Genomic DNA, 9,109 nt, shown 5'->3' with positions numbered 1-9,109 from the left:
ATTGGGCCTTGTTAACCCATCTACATGCTCGGCGGACCTTGTATACTCATTTCATGTTCATTGGGCCTTGTAACCTAAATACATTGTAACAACCATAAAATTCAAGCCAATTTAAAACATTTTAACCCATTCAAAAATCATTAAGTTATTACAACTTGTTTTCAAAATCGTTTAAACATCAGAGTATCCCCAAAACCAAATCACAAAATCATGACATATGAGGAGCGGTACAATCATGCCTTTTCCTTGCCACGATCACCTGATGTACCTGAAAAAATAAATTGAAACCGTAAGCTCGAAAGATTAGTGAGTTCCCCCAAAATACACGTACACACATAACCATACACATACATCAATGAACAACATATTATGGGTCCAATCAACCGTCAGGTTGGAATACTCCAGGCCCTCAACCATCAGGTTAGAATGCCATCATACTACGAGTCCAATCATCCTCGGGATGGAATAATCTCGGCCCACAACCATCCGGTTGAAATGCCTACACACCTATACATACAATAACTACTATGGGTCCAATCATCCCTCGAGATGGAATACCCCAGGCCCTCAACCATCAGGTTGGAATACCCTACTATGAGTCCAATCATCCTACCGGGATGGAATACTCTTGGACCTTAACCATCAGTTTGGAATGCCCACCTACTATGAGTCCAATCATCCTACCGGGATGGAATACTCATGGCCCATAACCATCGGGTTGGAATGCCCACATACTAGCAAACATGTGCACCTATCAAATAATAATATAACAATCTACAAGACAACATACTAGGGACCTATCATCCTACCGGGATGGAATACCCTATACTACTGCTCAACAAGTGCACATATAACAGGTGATCTCCTACCAACATACAGATAATCAGACTACCTACAGGTCACTAAGCATAGCTACATCCAATCTACTAGAATACTGATCTAACAGAGCATACCATCATATAGCTATCCTATCTACCAATATACTAATCTAACAGAGCATACCATCATATAACCATCCTATCTACCAGGATGCCAACTAACATATCACAACAATAACTATCTTAAATAACAAATCAAAGGGCCGACCTTGGTGCCTTAGACCCTTGGGTATAGTGAGGATAACTCACCTTGCAACTGCTGAACCGAACCACGAAAACACAATCCCGAAGCACTGCCCCAAACTCCAACACCTATATCCATCAATGATCCATTGACATAAATATTCAAATTACCATAATACCCTTGAAGGTCAAACTGGTCAAAGTCAAATTCAACCTTCTTGATTGACCCTACTCGTCGAGTTCCTAAACTCGGAAAACTCTCATATCACGACTCGACTCGCCGAGTCACCCCATAACTCGTCGAGTTCAACAATCTCTCAGTCCTATCATGTCCAACTCACTGAGTCACCACTCAACTCACTTATCCGAGTCTTAACCAGAAGAGGTTGGGGTTTTGCGTTCTGACTCGCCGAGTCCAAGAACAGACTCGCCGAGTCCACGACAATCTTCAACAGACTCGCCGAATTGTTCCTCCAACTCATCTGTAACATCATAAAATTCAAAACCAAATTTTTTTCATTTTTACAATCATCAAAACATGAGTAATAAGTTTAGGTTCCAATGTAACAATTTAGTCATGACCGATTACATAACAAAAGATCACAAAATGGTTTCCCCGAGTGTGTGTACGATCACGTTGGCGCCTTCCCACGGTCCTCGCTAGTACCTGAAACACATAACACAACAATTGTAAGCATAAATGCTTAGTGAGTTCCCCAAAATACAACCTACGCACGTACGCCCTTCCAGGCCTTGACCTTCCGGTCCATGTGTCTCAGGCGACTTCCGTCCCGACTGGGTAAACCATCCGGTCCTACCCACGTCAACCTTACAGTCCATATGACCACGCCTTTCGGCCCATAACATGTTGCCTTCCGGCCCAAATCAAGCATATCATACATTGCACATATAACGAATATCTTATCACACATATACATATATCTCATATCACAATCGACCTTCCGGTCACACAGTCAAACCCTTCCGGGTACAGTATAGTGAGAAGACTCACCTCGTATGCCTCCCTAAGTCGTTAATCGTGAATCCTGGAATCACTCGTGCTCGAACCCTCGAGCTGTAATCCTTCTATGATATCATGAATTTATAATTATTACTTGTACCACTAAGGTTGACCATCCATATCAAGTCAACACAGGTTGACTTGGTCAACAGTCTTTGGTCAATTGGACCGGACTCGGCGAGTGCACTATAGTGACTCGGCGAGTCTACGCGTTTTAACCAACTCGCAAGGATTTTCCCTTTAACTCATCGAGTACTCCCCCGACTCGACGAGTTCCACCTGGGCCTGAATCACAGGGCCACTGCGACTCAACTCGTCGAGTCGCAAGGACAACTCGGCGAGTCCCAACTTGACTCGGTCCACATGTCAAAACCTTTCTAACTCTCTGCGACTCACTGAGTCACCCACAACTCGGTCAGGATTACACACTGGGTGGTCTCAAGGACAATCTTCAAGCGACTCATCGAGTCTGTTCTTCAGACTCGGCAAGTCCATGCCATGCACCAGCTAAAACTGGCTTTTGCGGTCAGATCCGTTCCATACATACATAGATCTAGCCTTCCCAAGCTTATTTGTCACGTAAAGTCTCAGTCTTGGTCGCCATGCAACGCATACAACGATCATTTTGGAGAAATAACCTCTAATATGGCAACCCTAGCTTCTAACTCAAAAGAATGGACATAAAGCTTGTCATATGGGGCCTCATGGACCTGCTAAGGTCCAGATCTAGGTTCCACATCTCCATGGGACATTTCATACTTCCAATTTAAGCCAAGAAATGCAAGAAGAAACCCTAGATTTGACACATCAACCCAAAATACGAAGTTTGGCTCTGAAAGTTACCTCAAGAAGGCTCCCTTGATGAAATAGAAGCAGATCCAAGCTCCCCAACTCTTCAAGCTTGATCTTCTCCCTCCTTTCTTGCAATAATACACAAAATGATGAACAAATGGCCTCCTAACACACTCACAAGGGCTCACAGTCGTATGGGTGCTCTTAGGGTTCAAGGTGGCCGCAAATGAAGGCCATAAGGTCCTTTAAATAGGGCTTAGGACCGGGAAATTAGGGTTTCATTAAACAGCACGGACTCGCCGAGTCCATCCCTTGGACTCGCCAAGTTCGGATGCGAACCTCCGCCCAAAACCGCGACCCGACTCGGCGAGTTCGACCTCCAACTCGCCGAGTCCCCTCACAGAATATCAAAAATATGAAAGTAAAGATACTTGGGGATCCGGGCTGTTACAATTCTCCCCTACTAGAATAAGACTTCGCCCTCGAAGTCCCGCTAGGCAAATAGCTCAGGATGCTGCTCCCGCATCTCACGTTCTGGCTCCCAGGTCATCTCTGATCCCTCCCGATGCTGCCACTGAAGCAATACCAGGGGTACCTCCTTGTTCCTTAGAACCTTGATCTTCCGATATCTGATGGCTACTGGTCTTTCAGCATAACTCTGGCTTGCATCCACCTGAATATCCCTTAATGGAACCACTGCCGATTCGTCGGCTATACACTTCCTCAACTGCGACACATGGAAAGTGTCGTGAATCTATCTCAAGTCTGCTGGCAAGTCTAAACGGTAGGCTACCTGGCCCACCCTCGTGATCACACGGAAAGGACCAATATACCGGGGCCCCAACTTGCCCCTCTTCCTGAACCGAATCACTCCTGTCCAAGGAGAGACCTTCAGGAGTACAAGATCACCAACTTGAAACTGAAGCTCGGACCGTCGCCTGTCTGCATAACTCTTCTGTCGGCTCTGAGCTGTCAACAACCTCTGCCTGACCATCTGAATTTGCTCGGTCGTCTGAAGCACGATCTCCGTGCTACCCATAACCTACTATCCCACCTCACCCCAACAGATGGGGGTGCGACACCTCCGCCCATACAACAGCTCAAAGGGCGGCATACAAATGCTCGAATGATGGCTGTTGTTATACGAGAACTCTGCTAAAGGTAGATAGGTGTCCCAACTCCCTCCGAAGTCCAACACACATGCCCGAAGCATGTCCTCGAGTGTCTGAATCGTCCGCTCACTCTGACCGTCTGTCTGGGGATGATATGCAGTACTGAAATGTAACCTAGTACCCAACTCCTCATGGAACTTCTTCCAGAACCTGAAAGTGAAACGCACATCACGATCCGAAATAATCGAGATCGGCACCCCATGCCGAGATACTACTTCCCTCACATATAACTCGGCCAACTTCTCCGCAGAAGAGCTCTCGCTAATGGCTAGAAAATGAGCGCTCTTCGTCAGCCGATCCACGATCACCCAAATCGCATCGACTCCCCTCGCCGTTCGCGGTAACTTGGTGATGAAATCCATAGAGATTTTTTCCCACTTCCATTCAGGAATCTCTAGCGGTTGCAGCTTACCATGCGGTCGCTGGTGCTCGGCCCTGACCTGCCGACAAGTTAAGCACCTCTCGACAAACCAAGCGACATCCCTTTTCATACAGGGCCACCAGGACTCCTTCTTGAGATCCAAATACATTTTCGTAGCACCAGGATGAATCGAGAATTTCGATCGATGTGCTTCCTCCATCAAAATAGTGCGTGTACCGCCCACGAACGGCACCCAAATTCGACCCTGAAAAGTCATAAGCCCTCGACCATCCGTGACAAATCCTGATACCTGACCTACAACCCGCTCCTTCTTCTGATGTTCTGGCTTTGCAGCCTCCACCTGAGCTCCTCGAATAATATCCAGAATCGGGTTCAATACCATCAATCTCATACAAATATCTCGGATCGGGGCGCTATCCGCCCTACGGCTCAACGCGTCGGCTACCACATTAGCCTTGCCCGGGTGGTACAGGATCTCACAATCGTAATCCTTCACCACATCCAACCATCTTCTCTGTCGCATATTCAGGTTTGGCTGATCCATCAAGTACTTCAAGCTCTTATGGTCCATGTAAATCGTACACCAAACCCCGTACAAATAGTGTCGCCAGATCTTGAGGGCAAACACCACCGCCCCCAATTCCAGGTCGTGCGTGGGATATCTCGACTCATGAGGTTTTAACTTTCTCGAAGCGTACGCTATCACATGACCCCTCTACATAAGCATCACCCCCAAACCCGATATAGAGGCATCACAGTATACCACAAAATCCTCCATCCCTTCCGGGAGTGCAAGCATTGGAGCCTCGCACAATTTCTGATGAAGCGTCTCGAATGAGGACTGCTGCTCCGGTCCCCATGAAAACGTAACACCCTTCCGGGTCATCCTAGTAAGTGGCACAGTGATCTTGGAGAAATCCTTGATAAACCTGCGATAATATCCAGCCAAACCCAGAAAACTCCTGATCTCGGTGGGCGATCTCGGCACCTCCCACCTCAACACCGCCTCAATCTTGGCCGGGTCGACCAATATCCCTTTCTGGTTAACAAGATGCCCGAGGAACTGGACCTCTCGTAACCAGAAATCACACTTGGAGAACTTGGCATACAGTCTCTCCGATCTCAAAACCCTAAGAATTTCCCTCAAATGTTCCTCATGCTGATCCCTAGTCCTCGAATACACCAAAATATCATCGATGAATACGATCACCGACTGATCCAGCATCGGTCGGCACACCCGGTTCGTGAGATCCATGAATGCGGCCGGGGCATTGGTGAGTCCAAAAGGCATCACCACAAACTCATAATATCCGTAACGAGTCCTGAAAGCAGTCTTTTGGATATCCTCCTCGCGAACCCTCATCTAATGATATCCCGACCTCAAGTCAATCTTGGAAAACCAAGATGCCCCTTGCAACTGATCGAACAGATCGTCAATCCTAGGTAACGGATATCGGTTCTTAACCGTCAACTTGTTCAACTCCCGATAATCGACACACATCCGATGTGAACCATCCTTTTTCTTGACGAACAAAATCGGCGCTCCCCAAGGCGAGCTACTCGGTCGAATGAATCCCTTTCCCAACAGCTCCTGAAGCTGCGAGGATAATTCCTGCATTTCCGGCGTAGCGAGACGATAAGGTGCCTTGGCGATGGGCGCCGCTCCTAGAACCAAATCGATACGAAACTCCACTTGCCTCTCCGGAGGCACACCCGGTAACTCTTCGGGGAACACATCCGAAAACTCGCATACAACCGAAACGTCATCAATCGAATTGGGCCTCTCCGCGGTCACACGAGTATCCATCACATAGGCTATGAATCCATCACAACCCTGTTGCAAACTCTGCCTTGCCCTGGCAGCCGAACAAAACGCCGACCCACACCGGGTCCCCTCGCCATAAACCATGAGCACTCCCCTACTAGGGTCTCGAATCATCACCAGCTGTCTCTCGCAGTCAATGACTGCTCCAAACTTGCTCAACCAATCCATGCCCACGATAACGCAAACATCCCCCATAGCTATAGGGACCAAGTCTATAGGAAACTCGACCCCAAAAATATCGAGCACGCATCCTCGAATCACCTCAGTGGCGTATACCGCTTTCTCATTTGCTATAGCAACTCGCAGGGGTCGACTCATCGCCTCCCGATCGATACCGATGTGCTGGCTAAAAACCAACGAAACAAAAGACCGACTCGCACCCGAGTCGAACAATACCAAAGCAGGCACATGATTCACAAGAAAAGTACCTACGCATATAATAATATAAGCACAATATCTCAGTATAAATGTAAATACATGAAAGAATACATATCGGCCACGACATCAGGCGCCACGCGGACCTCCTCTGCAGTCAACTGGAAAGCTCTCCCACGAGCCTTCAGAGCCTCGGCCTTCACTGGCCGAACCTCGGGAACCCTGGCAGCAGGCGTAGATCTCTGGCGAAGCTGGGGGCACTCGGCCTTCCGATGGTCAGTCTGGTTGCAATGGAAGCAAACCATGAATCCCTTGGGGCAATCTCTAGCAATGTGCCCCTCCTTACCACACTTGTAGCAAGCACCCGATCGACATGCCCCCTCGTGACCCTTGCTGCACTTCCCGCAAGTGCGGCTCTTCTGACCTCCGGATCTCAAATCAGCGGACTTGACCCGCTTGGCTGCCGGCTGAGACTGAGCCGACCGCCGATCCACCCGTTGAGACTCGGCCTCCTCCCTGGCCTGGGTCTCCAACTCGATCTCACGCTTCCTGGCATTCGCCTGAAGCTCAGCAAAAGTCTGATATGACGAGTTCGATACGAACTCCCGGATATCCCTCCTCAGCACTCCCAAATACCGACTCATTCGAGCCTGCTCCGTGGACACCTGCTCGGGGCAGAACATCGCCCTCTCATGAAACTTCCGCGTGATCACCGTAACAGAATCATTACCCTGCTTGAGGGTCAAGAACTCCTGAACCAACCGTTCCCTCTCCACCGGGGGAACATACTCATCTCTGAACATATCAGTAAACCTCTCCCAAGTCACAGCTGAGACCTCTACCAAAGTGAAGTTCGCCGTCACGAACTTCCACCAATCCTTTGCTCCCAGGCGGAGCTGGTTCAGGGCGAACCGAACCCTCAGATGCTTCGGACATGAACAAGTATAGAAGCATCCCTCGATATTAGCAATCCATCTCATCGCAGCAATCGGATCCTGCGTCCCGTCAAACTCTGGTGGCTTCGTGTTGCTGAACTCCTGGAACAGCAACGAGTCACCCCCCTGTGGTCTGGCAGCGGCCACAGCTGCGGTAGCTGCAGCGGCGGCAACCTCAGTCAACGCGGTGTACCGCTCATCAAATGTCTCCATCAGCATGGTCTTAATAGACCCAAACATCTCCGGAATCTCGGCCCGGATCGCTGCAGCTACCTCCTCATGAATCATCTGATGAAGCTCCTCGTCAGTCACACCACTCGTACCAGGTCTGTGTCGTGGTCCAACCATGATGTCTCTGAAATACAACATAAAAATATCAGAGACTCTATCGGGCATAATCGCACTCAATAACGCGGTCCTACTCAGTCTCCGATACCCAGGGATTCTTACTTGGGCTGCCCACTGACCCGGTGTCCTTGGTAGTACGGGCCCAATACTACCAATTACACTGCATCGGTATTCACCCCAAGTCCTCCTCCCCAAACCCCGAATCCTGAGTACTTTATTCTTGCCATACACTAGTTACCCACTCGCTCTCAAGCACCTCATAGAAGCAGGTTTCCCTAGACTAAGGCATCACAAAATCAGGCCACTCTAGTCCTAATATGTATACCTAGTCTACTAGCATGCGTATCATATCATATCATATCATATCTCATAACACATATTATAAGAGTATTTTGGGGATTTTACCGTTCGGGCGCTGGCTGACCGTACACACTCTTTCTTCTTTGGTTGTCTCAAAATCACTTATCAAAATTTTTATTGATTTATTAATTAAAATTTTCTCAAATCCCCGGTTTGAGTTCAGTTACGCCCGAAGGTGTACCCGAATCCCTCAAACCAAGGCTCTAATACCAACTTGTAACATCATAAAATTCAAAACCAAAAATTTTTCATTTTTACAATCATCAAAACATGAGTAATAAGTTTAGGTTCCAATGTAACAATTTAGTCACGACCGATTACATAACAAAAGATCACAAAATGGTTTCCCCAAGTGTGTGTACGATCACGCCAGCGCCTTCCCACGGTCCTCGCTAGTACTTGAAACACATAACACAACAACTGTAAGCATAAATGCTTAGTGAGTTCCCTAAAATACAACCTACGCACGTACGCCCTTCCAGGCCTTGACCTTCCGGTCCATGTGTCTCAGGGGACTTCCGTCCCGACTGGGTAAACCTTCCGGTCCTACCCACATCAACCTTATAGTCCATATGACCACGCCTTCCGGCCTATAACATGTTGCCTTTTGGCCCAAATCAAGCATATCATACATTGCACATATAATGAATATCTTATCACACATATACATATATCTCATATCACAATCGACCTTCCGGTCACACAGTCAAACCCTTCCGGGTACAGTATAGTGAGAAGACTCACCTCGTATGCCTCGCTAAGTCGCTAATCGTGAATCCTGGAATCACTCGTGCTCGAACCCTCGAGCTGTAATCCTCCTATGATATCATGAATCTAT

This window comes from Lactuca saligna, chromosome 7 (assembly GCF_052625555.1).
Source record: "Lactuca saligna cultivar CGN05327 chromosome 7, ASM5262555v1, whole genome shotgun sequence".
Classification (NCBI taxonomy): domain Eukaryota; kingdom Viridiplantae; phylum Streptophyta; class Magnoliopsida; order Asterales; family Asteraceae; genus Lactuca; species Lactuca saligna.
Note: the sequence above shows the minus strand (reverse complement) of the source record.